Below are 13,224 nucleotides of genomic sequence, written 5' to 3'. Positions count from 1 at the left end.
AAATGATTAGAAAAAACGTATATATACAAGCACCTCACAAAGGCCTCGACGGCCACAAACGTCACGACACAGTAATAAATCTAACTTATTACACGGCCCCCTCGGCCCAAGTCAAGGCGCAGGGTCTCTCGCGTCGACAGACAGCGAAGGAGGGACCACCTCCTCTTCGAACAGCTTCGCCAACGCCGTGCCGGGGCCCTCGACCACCGCTTCTAGCCTCGTCAGCTCCTCCTCGGCCTCGACGGCATCCTCGGATAGGACATAGCCGTCACTGACACCTTCGACATCGACGCCAGCGTAGTGCGAGGAGACGACGGCCAGGGCGCGTTTGACGCCTGTGTGTAGCGCCTCTCGCAGTCGCTGACGCGCTTGGCCAATCAACGCAGTTAGGCGGCTCCTAAGGGAGCTGCCCGATTGAACCCCCTCCATCTCCAGGGCCTCACAGATGGCGCGGGCGGCGCTCTACAGCACGTCGTGCTCCTCGATCTCGTGATCGAGCATTGTCTGTAGCGTGACGGAGGCCTCGGTCAACCACGAGACCTTATCGTCCAACCCTGCGCCAAAACAAGTAGAATGGGATTAAGCATCAAAGAAAACAAGCCAAACAGGGGCGTGAGGCCTGCGGGACTCACCCTTGGCTTTCTCCTTCTAGCGCTGGACCTCGACACGAGAGGCCTCGGCTGCCCTAGAAGCCTCCTTCTCCAGTTCTGCGTCGCGACAAGAAGTCAGGTGTCAAACGCATGAAAAAACGAACAAAATAAAGGGAACAGGACTCACCCTCGGCCTTTTCCCTCCATTTTAGGGCCTTGCCTTGGGAAGCCTCGGCCACCTTGGTAGCCTCTGCCAAGGCACCTTTCGTCAGCTCGTGCGCCCGCTGCTCTGCACCCAGCTGCCCGGCGGTGGCTATGGCGGTGGCCCTCAATTCTTCCACCCGGGAGTGGGAGGCGTCTCGCTCGTCGGCCACACGGGTCAGTTCCTCCTCCAGCTCCTTGACCCGTGCCACCAAAGGGGCGACCTGCCCCTGAGCCATGGTCGCCTCAGCCTCCCGGTTGTCACAGCGAAGATGGAGATCCTCCGCCTCCACGCTCCGCGCTGACAGAAGCTCGTTGGCGTGGGCGAGCAGCTCCCTCTACCGACAGAGCTCGTCCCAGACGCCCCTCTCCCGTCGAAGGAACAGCGACTTCCCGAAGGACCGGGCCTCGAGCTCCTGGATAGGCAGAACACAAGTTGAGCACTATGAATAAACCCAGAGAAAGACGACGTCACACGAGAAAAGGGGGATACGTACCTACGAGACCCCGGGCAGGTCATTGGCCACGACGGACAGCGCTGTCCGTAGCGACCGTTCTGCCAGGCTGCGGTACTGCTCGAGGGTGTCCCAGCGACCCCCCTCGGCCACGTCCTCAAGTGCAAAGATGGGCTCCCCCTCGGGGTCGTCCCAGCTCCGCCACCAGACGCGTGGGTGATCCCACCCGTACGGCTCAGGCCGCACTCGCACGAGGGCCGTACTTCCCTCGCCCGAAGCCAAAGCCGGCTGTTCCACGGCACTGGCCGCCCTGACATCGGCCACCCCCTTCCCCCGAGAAGCATTGTCGGTAGGGATCAGGTGGACCTCCGCCTCCCGGGTGCTCCCCTGTACCGGAAGTGCGCTCTGAATTGGCGGCAGGGTTGAGGCTTGCCTCGCCTCTGTCTCCACCTCCAGGGCCGCCGCCCTCGCCACGCTCACTTCGGCCTCCACTACTTCGGCCCCAAAGTTCCCGGGCGCCGCGATCTCCACCACCTCGGCCCCTGAGGTCCGGAGGGCCTCGGCAACCGTGGGGGCCCCGACCTCGCCCTCGGTGGCCTCGACAACCGTGGGGGCCTCGACCTCGACCTCGCCCTCGGTGGCCTCGACAACCGTGGGGGCCTCGACCTCGACCTCACCTTCGGTGGCCTCGACAACCGTGGGGGCCTCGACCTCGACCTCGCCCTCGGTGACCTCCACGGCCGACGGGGTCTCGGCCGCACCCACAGTGGCCTCGACAGCTGTAGGTGCTATGGCCTCGCGGAGTGTAGGCTCCTCCTCCTCCTCTCGCCCCACGGCCGCCTGGGTAGCCCCTACCTAGGCGACCAACTCCTGTACCTCCACCGCCCCTGGGGCAATGGAACCCGTGCCCACCTTGAGCGCCTTGCGTGGCGCCAAGGCAGGCACTTCCGCCTGACGCTTCCGGCTGAGGGCAAAACACGGTCAAACCCGCAACCAAAACAAAAGCAGGAGATGTTAAAAAACTTCACTAGCAAAATACTCACCTCGAGCGGATGCTCAACCGCTTCTTCACCGCATCCCTCCTCTGCAACGGCGGCGGTGACACGGCCCCCGTATCCGTCGAGGCCGGCCGACCTTCGCCAGACTCCGGTGCTCGCTCAACCCCCGGTGGAGCCGGCCCCATAGCCGCCTGCTCCACCTCTGCCGTCGAGCCCAACGGGCTGACGGCGCGCTTTCCCAACGCCCTCGTCTTGGGCGTATCGGCCTTGGCCGCGGGGCGGGCGCTCATCTGCCCCGAGTTGCCGTCTCCTCCTCCTCCTTGGGACGCCGGACCGCCCGCCGACGCCCCAAGAACCATCTCCCTGACGTCAGGGAGGCGGTCGAGGGGACCCCAGCCCACCTCACCACCATCGTCGCCGCTCAAACCCTCCACCGATGTCGATGGAGACGCCTCCACTGGGAGACCCTCGAGCTTCTGCTTCCGGCGACGCTTTTCCAGAGCGTCGCGCTCAACGATCTTCTTCTTACGCTTTGCCGTCTTAGCGTCCTTCTTCTTCTTCTGGGCCTCCGCGTACGCCCGGTTCGCCGCCCGCCGTTGTGCGTCTTCAGGGATGGGCGGTGGGGAGGCTCGTATGTCCCTCATCCGCTGCAAAAAATGGCGAATACGAATAAGGGCTTAGGCCAAGGAGAGGAACAAGGAGGCCTCGGAGGCTGCAGCCGCACACGACTCACCAGGGAAAGATACCCTAACGTCGGGCGCATCGGGAACGGGGATAGGCCGCCGATCTTCTGCCGCCCCTCGATCGCCTTGTTCACCCGGCGCAGAACCTCCTCGTCAGAGAGGGGCGCGGTGGACATCCGGATGCCGTCAATCGACTCGTCCGGCGTCATCTCGAACAAACGTTGCCGCCGCGCCATCAGCAGCAGCACCCTTCGGCGATGGAAGGCCGCCATCGCCACTGCCGCCGTAAGGCCACGATCGCACAGCCTCTCCAGCGCCTTCAGCAGTGGCCACAGCCTATGTTGCTCCTCGCTCGGGACGCCATACCGCCAGTGCTCCGGCTGAACCTCCACTACCCTCCCAGTATAAGGAGGAAGCCCGCTGTCGTCGTTGCGGAGGTAGAACCAGCTGGAGTACCAGCGACGATTGGACGACGTGAGTTGGGCTAGGATGTAGAGGTTTAGCCGGTCCTGGTGCACTTGGAGAGTGTAGCCGCCAGTCCTCGTCGCCTTCCTCGTGCCCGTCATACCCGTTGGCCTGGTGGTATGCGTCGCCCGAAACAGGTGAAGCCACAGCTCCTAATGGGGAGGGATTCCCAGGTACCCCTCGCAGACGGCGACGAAGGTGGCCGCCTACGTAATGGAGTTAGGGTTGAAGTTGTGGAGCTCCACGCCATAGTAATGCAGGAGCGCCCGCATGAACCGATCCGCCGGAAGGCCGAAACCACGCTCGTGGAAGGACACGAAGCTCACGATGTAGCCGTCGCGAGGCCTCGGCTCTGGTTCACCTCCCGGAGCCATCCACTCTTACCTGCTGGGATCGGTGATCGGGCAGAGGAGACCGTCGTCGATAAGCGACTGCAGCACTCCCACGGTCACATCAGACCGATCCCATGGGTCCACCGGGAGGACCACGACGTTGGCCATGCGCACGGTGGAGGTCGCGACTATGGCGGTAAGGCTCGCTTTCTGCCTCTCACTCCCCCCTCTCTCCCTTCTTCCCGGTGCTCTCTGTTTTTCTTTAGCAACAGCTAGAAGGCAGCAAAGGCAGACACAGGCAAGGTAAGGGGAGAAGGGGTGAGGCTCGTTTCGTATTTATGCAAGGAAGGGAGCAAATCGTGGGCGATAAAATCGGGGAAGTTTCCCCCAAAAATCCGCTGTGGTTATCCAGATCCGGTCTTACCGCCCACGCGCCCACTCCCTCATTAATTGCGTGTACGGTTATGTCCCATCGGCTGACACCACGTCGCGTCCAACCACAGCAGCAGCAGGCGCCGTTTCGCCTCCCCAAAAAAGCCGCCTCAAAAGACGCGCCTGCCGTTGTTAGCCGTAGGGAGAGAAATAACCCCCACCCGATTCCTTTTAGGCAAAGGAACTAGGCACCGAGCCCACTACGGTCTAGGGGCTCGAAGGCTGGGCCCTTAGGGGTTTCGACAGCCGCCCTAGGGCAACAGAGTCAGGGGCGACTACGGGCGAGCCTGTACGAGGCTGAGGCCCAAGCAAGCGAAACGCTTGGGACGCCCTGTGTCGTGTCCGAGACCGGTAGGGAGGTCTCCGAATGGGATCCCACCGTAGGGAGGCACCGAGCCACCGAGGCCCAGCGAACGGCCTCGGCACCCACTAGAGAAACCCTCCGGTACTCTTGGAGCGCGTCTCCGGACCGCTAGCTGACCCCCAGCGAACGGGGTATGGGCCTCCACTCGGACTTACCTGATAACAGCTCACCGGAAATGCCATCGCTCGCGCCCACCGAGGGTAGCATGGCACATTCCACCCCTCCTTCCAAGTGAAAAGGAAGCGCGAGGGTCGAACAAAAAGTCAGGAGAACCCCTGACGGCCCTCTTGCTCCGCGTAGAGGCTACGGGACTCTTCCTACAAAACATTGCCGAGGCCCAGCGACTTAGGCTCGCACACGAGGGGGCTCGGCAAAACAAACCCTCCTTCCAAGCGAAAAGGAAGCGTGAGGGTCGTTCAAAAAGCCAGAAGAACTCCTGACGGCCCTCTTGCTCCGTGCAGAGGCTAGGGAGCTCCTTCTGTAAAGACACCGAGACCCCGCGACCTAGGCTCGCACCCGAGGGGGGCTCGGCAGACAGACCCTCACGCGCGAGGGGCGAACCAAAAGCTAGGGGGACCTCTGACCGCTCTCTCGCTCCGTGCGAGAGACTCAGGGGCTCCTCCTACAACTTTGCTGAGACCCAGCGGCTCAGGCTTGCACACGAGTGGGCTCGACAAACAACCCCCCCCCCCCGTCCGAGCGAAAAGGACGTGCGGGGGACGGACAAAAAAGTCAGGAGGACCCCTGACCGCCCTCTCGCTCCGTGCGGAGGCTCAGGGGCTCTTCCTGCACCCAAGATAAAGACAAGTGACCCAAGCTCGTTACGGTCCAGGGGTTTGAAGGCTGGGCCCCCAGGGGTTTCGACAGCTACCCCAGGGCAACAGAGTCAGGGACGACTATGGGCGAGCCTGTACGAGGCTGAGGTCCAAGCAAGCGAAATGCTTGGGACGCCCTGAGTCGTGTCTGAGACCGGCAGAGATGTCTCCGAATGGGATCCCACCATAGGGAGGCACCGAGCCACCGAGGCCCAGCGAACGGCCTCGGCACCCACTAGAGAAACCCTCTGGTACTCATGGAGAGCGTCCCTGGACCGCTAGCCTACCCCCAGCGAACGGGGTACGGGCCTCCACTCGGACTTACCCGATAATAGCTCACCGGAGATGTCATCGCTCGCGCCCACCGAGGGTAGCATGGCATCTTCCACCCCTCCTTCTGAGCGAAAAGGAAGCGCGAGGGTCGTACAAAAAGCCAGGGGAACCCCTGGCGGCCGTCTCGCTCCAGGCAGAGGCTAAGGGGCTCTTCTCGCAGCATCGTCGAGGCCCAGCGATCCGAACTCGCACCCACGGGCTCGGCAAACACAATGAAAACCCCTCACTCGAAAGAGAAAAAGGCCCCTGAAGAAGTGAAATCACTCCTCCAAGGCCTCGGGGGCTACACCCGGCAGGTGCGCTCGCGCGCACCCATCGAAACCTTGAGTACGAAACACCATCCCGACAGGAACTATCAAGAGCCAATTCTCGTCAGAACCTCAGGGGGAGTGCCTCCACTCCCCCCAAGGCTCGGGGGCTACTGTCGGATACCGTAAGAAGGGGTACCCTAAGCAAGAACCAAAAAACGACTGCTTAGACTTCGTAAGAATCAAAAACAGCTAACAACTGCTGGCCTCGGCCGATTCTCCGACTCGCCCGAGGCCCCCTCATCGCTGGCCTCGGGTGACCTCTCACCAAAGGCCTTGGCCAATTCTCCGTATCGCTCAAGGCCCCCTCACCGCTGGCCTCGGGCGATCCCCCACCGAAGGCCTCGGCCGACCCCCTCTCGTTGCAGGCCTCGGCCGGGTCGCCGACCCTCCGCCTCACACGAGGCGGGCTCGACAACACTCCGCTGCCTCTTCCTTTACCTGTCCCTCTGACAAAACGTCGCGTCGCATTAACTTCAGCCAACTGCTGCCACTGACATCGGCCGCATGCTCGGCACAGTACAGTGGAATGGCCGACGGGACAGGAGGCAGGACTAGGCAGGGGTTACCCGCCACTGTGCCCACCGCTATGCACATGGTTGACGCCCATGCCTCACTGTGCTGCCAACTCCTGCTCCGAGAACAACGCGGCGTGGGGAGCCACGTTCGGGATACTGTGGCCTCGGAATCAGTACCCAGGACCAATAATTCCCTCCAAAGCCTCGGCAGTTTGCTTCAGGGGCTCGGCAGCCTGAGGATCCATGTCCGCCGAGCCCCCCACGATGGCTCGGCCTCGACATCTGCAGAGCCTCGACTCCCTATGACGTCATCGCACGATGACCGGCACGTCACCCGCCATGTCCTGCCTCAGGCTGTACTGGAGCCCTACGACGCACAAGATCAAGTATGACCGGCGCGTCACTTCTGCACATCAAGGACGGGGCCACTCCATCGACCATACCACAACAGTGGCCGGCTGCAGGGCTCGGACACGCCATCCCCACTTATAGAACGCTATGTAGCAACATATGTACGTTCCTGGTTCTCCCTTAGAGTATAAAAGGGAGGGACCGGGGCCATTTCTAGGGACAGGAGAACAACGAGCAGAAAGAGGAACTCACCAATAGAACCACACACTTCTACGCTGCTTGAGAACAACGCCTCAAGTAGCCCGCACCACCCCCGCCGAGACCTGGGGCTAGCTCCCTCTCTCACCTAGCTTGTAACCCCCTACTACGAGCACTCCGGTGCAAGGAATACAAGATCGATCTCTCAGACTGGACGTAGGGCGTCGATTGCCTGAACCAGTATAAACCTTGTGTCTCTTTGCATCACCATCGGGGATTAGGGGCACGCAGCACAAATTCACTCGTTGGTTAAGGACCCCCCCGGTCCGAAACGCCGACAATTTCTAAACCTTGGCTGAGCACAATCACACAAAAACATGAGTCTAGGAATGTAATTCTTGCTCTTACAAGTGCGATGGGATCATCTTCCTCGGGTAGCAAGTAGTACTTCTCTAATTTTTGAGGGAGGAAAAACCATTTTTCATCGATGAACACATGGTTAAAAAATCCCTTAAATTTTGGTTCATCATGCAAGCTACCCTGATCAATCGTGTCAACACACCACTGTAACCGAGACTTCTTGTTAGGATCTGTCAGGTGTGGCTTGATGCTATTTGAGTGGCGCCTAAGAAGACCTTTTTTCAAGTATCTTTGTAGCTTCCATTTGCTAATGTTTAGTTTCGTACTGACATCTTCTATAGTCATTCTTTCTTTGAGAGGAATGTTGTGCAATGGTTCCAAATCATCAGGGATTGCCTTGCGGCCTACTCTACCCTTCTTTTGACTAGCAACATTAACCGGAATGGATTGAGCAAGGGGGATTTTACCTGGCTGCCATAAGCGCTGAACAACTCAAATGTGAAGTCCAAATTGTTCAGCAACAACTCTTGTATCACACTTGCCTAGTTTCCCATTCTTGCTTCTAGCCAACAAAGCTTGATGCACTTGTTTTCTGAGCTCTTCTGTCATGTCTTGGGCCTTCCTTCGTCCATTGGCTTCAATGGGAGTCTCATTAGCATCTTCTAGTTGCAAAAAAAAAAAAACAAGCAAATTCAAACCAACGATTTTGATTACCAGCATCGAGTCATATCAAAAGAAATTTATCTTACCAGCGAGGTTTTCTTCAAAATCGAAATTAATCGCACCATATTCGTCTAGTAGCAGGTTCAAATCAAATCCTATCGACAAGAAAACGATGATATGAGAGATGACTAAATATAAAAAAAACTAATAAGAGACGTAATACCGTTGCCATGCTCCAGCGGAGGCTCGTTGAGATCGAACCCAGCATTGCCGTTGCCATGTTCCAATGGACGCACGTTGAGATCGATCCCAGCAAATAAATCGGCCATGTGGAAAAATTTGTTGCACTGTAGATGAACAAGAGAAGTGGTGGCTTAGTGAGTTAGTGTTGTGGCGCTTAAATAGAAGAAGCTAGCAACCCAAACGTCGGACGCCAACACGAGCGAACGGTAAAATACGCGCCGTGCCAGTGAGCGACTGGCAAAAATACGCGCCCAAACGTGAGCAACCGGCAAAAATATGCGGCGAAACAACAACAAAAACCCACCCATACAGCCGCACAGCGCCATGCAACTCGCCACAGCGCCATGCAAATCCACGAGCTCTTCCAAAGAGAATAACACGCCTGTGAGGGATCAAACCAGGGACCTCCTGCCTCGGGCTGTAGTGCGCTTACCAGTCCAGCTATGAAAGTTTGTTTGATAGATGATACCTGCAACCCTATTTAATAAGGGTAAATAGGGAAAAATACTCCTTAATTAATCACTTCTTGGTATGCTAAATCATGTCCTAAATGACTTTCTTTACTAGTATGGAGGGAGAACACTTTTGTGTAAACATCAATCATTCCATCATTTTCAGTGACCTACCTGTGAGTACAAAGTTTGATATGCGTAGTGATCCTTGTGTTGTGAGGAATTATGGCCGCCTCTTGCTAGAAATGGCTTCTGCTGTTCCAGATGGCATAGTTTGCTTTTTTGTCAGTTATTCCTATATGGATGGCATTGTCAACAGCTGGCACGAAATGGGAATTCCGCAGGTTATTTCTTTCACTTGTATATTTTTCTCTCATATAAACCCTACAGTTCAGATAAAATATAGATATGGCAAATAGGAATGGGTCTAATCGTGTAACACCTATGCACCTCAGCCAAGTTCATAAATCGTCCATAACTGTTAGATAACGGGGCAGGTCCTCTGGAACACCATCGGTTTATAGTAAGTATATGAAATGGTGTCTAAGCATCTAATGCCATATTTTCATTGCATGTTCTGGATTTTCCATCCACCTATCTATATTGATAATAAGAGTCTCAAGTTGCATTAAGACTTAAAAGTATCTACCAGTACTATCGCACTCGTATAGACACTGCCGAATTATTTATTACATCAGCAACATGCACAGCATAGGTTGGTATATGTCTTACCTTTGGTACTAAATAGATACTATCTAGTCTTTGGACGAAGAATTACATCTATCATATCTGCAGTTTTGCTATCTAAACAGATATGCCAGGTATTGGTGCTAAATTTTTGTTATCCACAAATATATGCTAGTCATTTGTCACTAGTACAGAAACAAGCTGTACTCCCGGTTGGGAAACTCCTTCAGTCCCGGTTTTCCAACTGGGAGCACGAATCCGGGACTAAAGGGCCCCTCCTTTAGTCCCGGTTTCTCGCCCGGAACTAAAGGTACACCTTTAGTCCCGGTTGATAATACCAACCGGAGCTAAAGAAGCCTCTTGGCCTATCCACGTGGGCCGACCCTTTAGTCCCGGTTGGTATTACCAACCGGGACTAAAGGTTTTTTTTTCTTTTTTTTTTGTTTCTATTTCTATTTCTTTTCTTTTTTTTTGTTCTATTTTCTTTTTCTTTTTTTTGTTTCTATTTTCAATTCAATTCGTTTTGGTTTTTGAATACGCATTCTACGCTGCTACCGGACTAAAGGTTTTCTTTTTTCTATTTTCTTTTTCTTTTTTCAATTGATGATTCATTTTGGTTTTCGAATACGCATTCTACGCTGCTAGAATATATGTATTCTACATGTTTATAATGTTCAAACATTTTGTATAAACTAAAGTATGAAGGACCTTTAGTCAAGGATGCAACGGTACGATCTGTTCTGTTCAAGTAAGGTCATGCTGGATGGCTCGAGAGCTGAGCTTTTAAGTTAGCTTTCACTCTTCTGAGCAAGCGAGGTGGTGCTAATAGGTGGGGACTGGCCAGCAATTCTAGCATATTGCGTACTAGGCCGCTCCATTCTGGTATATGCTCGTATGTGTGGGCTTCAGGTCGAGCCGGCCCATCGAGGCTGCATTAGTCCCGGTTGGTAGCTTCAACCGGGACTAAAGGTCCCCTGCAGCAAAAGTCTACCGCAAATAACAGCTGGATATTGTACCTTTAGTCTCGGCTTCGTAATAACAGTCGGGACTAAAGGTACTTGGTGCAGATGTACCTCGGTACGGGACGATTCAACAATGGCTACAACATCGCTGACTACCTCGGTAGCGGTAACTATACTAGCTAGTACTTGAGCTACATCGTCAGATACATATCGCTGATCCATCCTTGTCTCGATGCATGCATTTAATTTGCAGCAAAGAGCATGGGGTTCGCATCTAGTCCTCCGCCATACCTTGTCGCTGGCACCAAGCACCGCCCTTCTGGTCTTCACAGCTCGCGCCAGTGGTGTCAGCTATGCTTCGGACACGCACCCACTATTGCAGGCCGTCCGGCCAAGCTAGTCTTTTTTTTTGGTTGGAGATAGTAACCGGGACTAAAGGTCTCTTTCTAGTCCCACACGGAGCCTCCAGCCGGGAGTAGACTTTTACTCCCGGTTGAAGGGACCAACCGGGAGTAAAAGTTAACATTTAGTCTCGGTTGATAGCTCCAACCGGGACTAAATATCTCCTGCAGCAAAAGCCTGCCGCAGTAGCCATTGGGCAGAGACCTTTAGTCCTGGTTGGAGCTACCAACCGGGACTAAAGGTTTCTCTAGTCCCGGACGCAAAAAATACCGGGACAAAAGCCAAATTTCGAAGCGGATTAAAAGTCGTTTCTCTACTAGTGTGTGTTATGAAAATGAAATACCTGTAAATTTTCTATAGCCCAGATAAGATACATATACATTAGTTCCAATAACGAAAACCTGGTCTTACTGTTTTGCAGGACATCATGCAACATAAATTAGTGTTAATCGAAACACCAGATGTCAATGAGACAACATTGGCTATCGATAACTACAGAAAGGCATGTGATTGTGGAAGAGGTGCCATTTTCTTCTCTGTTGCCAGGTTGGTCCACCTTATTATTTGCGATCTGAAAGCAACCTTCCAAATTTTATTTTTGGTTATGTTAAATATTCAGTGATGTGACTGACTATGTAACATAGATAAAAAAATGTTGTCACCATTGGAAGCTATAGTTTCACTTTTGCTAACACTTAATGCAGGGGCAAAGTTGCTGAAGGTATTGATTTTGATCGGCACTATGGCAGATTAGTTATCATGTTTGGTGTTCCTTTCCAGTACACACTGAGCCGGAGAGTTCTGTTCACATTTAGCTTCAATCCTATCTACCCCTTGATTTTGGTGCCAAGTTATAGTTACTTCGTATGTATAAGTAGTTTGATGCATGTACACAGTTGCAATTTGTGGTGGCTTAATGATTTCATAATAGTTGCCTTTGTTTGTCTCTATACGATTTGCAGGATATTGCTTCTAGGTTGGAGTACCTCCGGGAAACTTTCCAGATAAAGGAGGGTGACTTCCTAACATTTGATGCTTTGGTAATAACATTATTACTTTAAGGAAAAACAACTCCTTTTCATTGTCACCTCTTATGTTGTCAAGATATTTCTAACAAAATTTCTTGAAATCAATTTGAAATCTCCTCGCATTGCACAGGCGAGGGTAAGGCTTGCCACTGACATCCTTCCCCAGACCCTGCACAGAGCGGGAGCTCTCTGCACTGGGTACGCCCTTAAATTTGAAATCTCATTAATGTCACAGGCAAGCAGCCCAATGTGTTGGCCGTGTAATTCGCTCCAAAGCTGATTATGGGATGATGATATTTGCTGACAAGAGCTACTTGATTACTGTAACACCCTGGTGTTAAGCATGCATTTGGCATTGGCATTACACGAGCACAAGCATCATTGATCATTCATAAGCATGAGCATCTCAAATTGTATCTCTATAATTGCTTATATTACATGTGTTGTCACTAAATGTTTTGCATATGCTAGGGTTTACATGTGACCAATGTATAAAATATTTGTGGGACCTTAGGGGTACCCTAAACATGTTTAGAATATCATATGGAACAACTTTGGTATTCATGACTTGGACCAATTCGGCCTCTAAGTCATGGTTATAGTGTAACTTACTATTTTCAAGCTGTATGTTTGACCTAAGTTGAACTATAGCATAGAGTGTTTGCATGGCAGTGCACCCTTAAGCAAAGTTGTAGTACTTGACTAGAGTAACAACTTTTATTTTTGGGTCAAGACCCAATTCGGTGTCTAGCATGCTCAAAAACAGCTCACAAGTAGCGACAAAATACTGTTCTAGCACTTGAAAATTTTTCTAAGTCCGGAATTGATTTACAGTTTCAATGTACCGATGTTTGTCGTGCTGTAGCTCATAAACTAGGCTGATCTAGACCAAACTCATTTAAGCAAAGTTGGAGTACTCATGTAGCTCTACAACTTTGATTCTTACGGTTTTTGCTAAATCGCGTTGGTTTAAGAGATATAGAGTGAGGAAGGGGACAATTTCAGTCATCTGAAACAGGCTCATGCCGTGTTTGGGCAGGCCAACCGCCATCAGGCCACGCCTGCCATCTAGTGGCTGTACGCCGATGCGGGCCCCACCAGTTTGGCTGGGGAGAGCCTCATTATCGCCACAACGCGCCCGTCTGTGTCTCTCTCACTCACTTCCTCTCCCTCGCTCACTCTCGCACCCGCCAGCGGAGCGCTGCACTCGCCATTGTCGCCGCCAGCTCCACCACCGCGTAGCGCCGTCGTCGCTGCACCACTGTCCAATTTAGTTCACCAATAGCTTTGCCACCGTCACCTCTTCCACCCCGACCCGCTAGTCCCACTTGCCAAGCCTTGGTAAGGGTGTATTTTGTATTGTCGTCGCCACGATCTTGTCAGA

General features: G+C 53.5%; 1 pseudogene; it reads left to right on the top strand.

The window, feature by feature from the left end:
* Positions 1–13,224, top strand: part of LOC136517383 (general transcription and DNA repair factor IIH helicase subunit XPD-like) — a 55,644-nt pseudogene that overhangs the window by 12,134 nt on the left and 30,286 nt on the right.

The sequence above is a fragment of the Miscanthus floridulus genome, chromosome 17 (assembly GCF_019320115.1).
Source record: "Miscanthus floridulus cultivar M001 chromosome 17, ASM1932011v1, whole genome shotgun sequence".
NCBI classification, from domain to species: domain Eukaryota; kingdom Viridiplantae; phylum Streptophyta; class Magnoliopsida; order Poales; family Poaceae; genus Miscanthus; species Miscanthus floridulus.
Note: the sequence above shows the minus strand (reverse complement) of the source record. Positions and strands in the feature narration are given on the sequence as shown.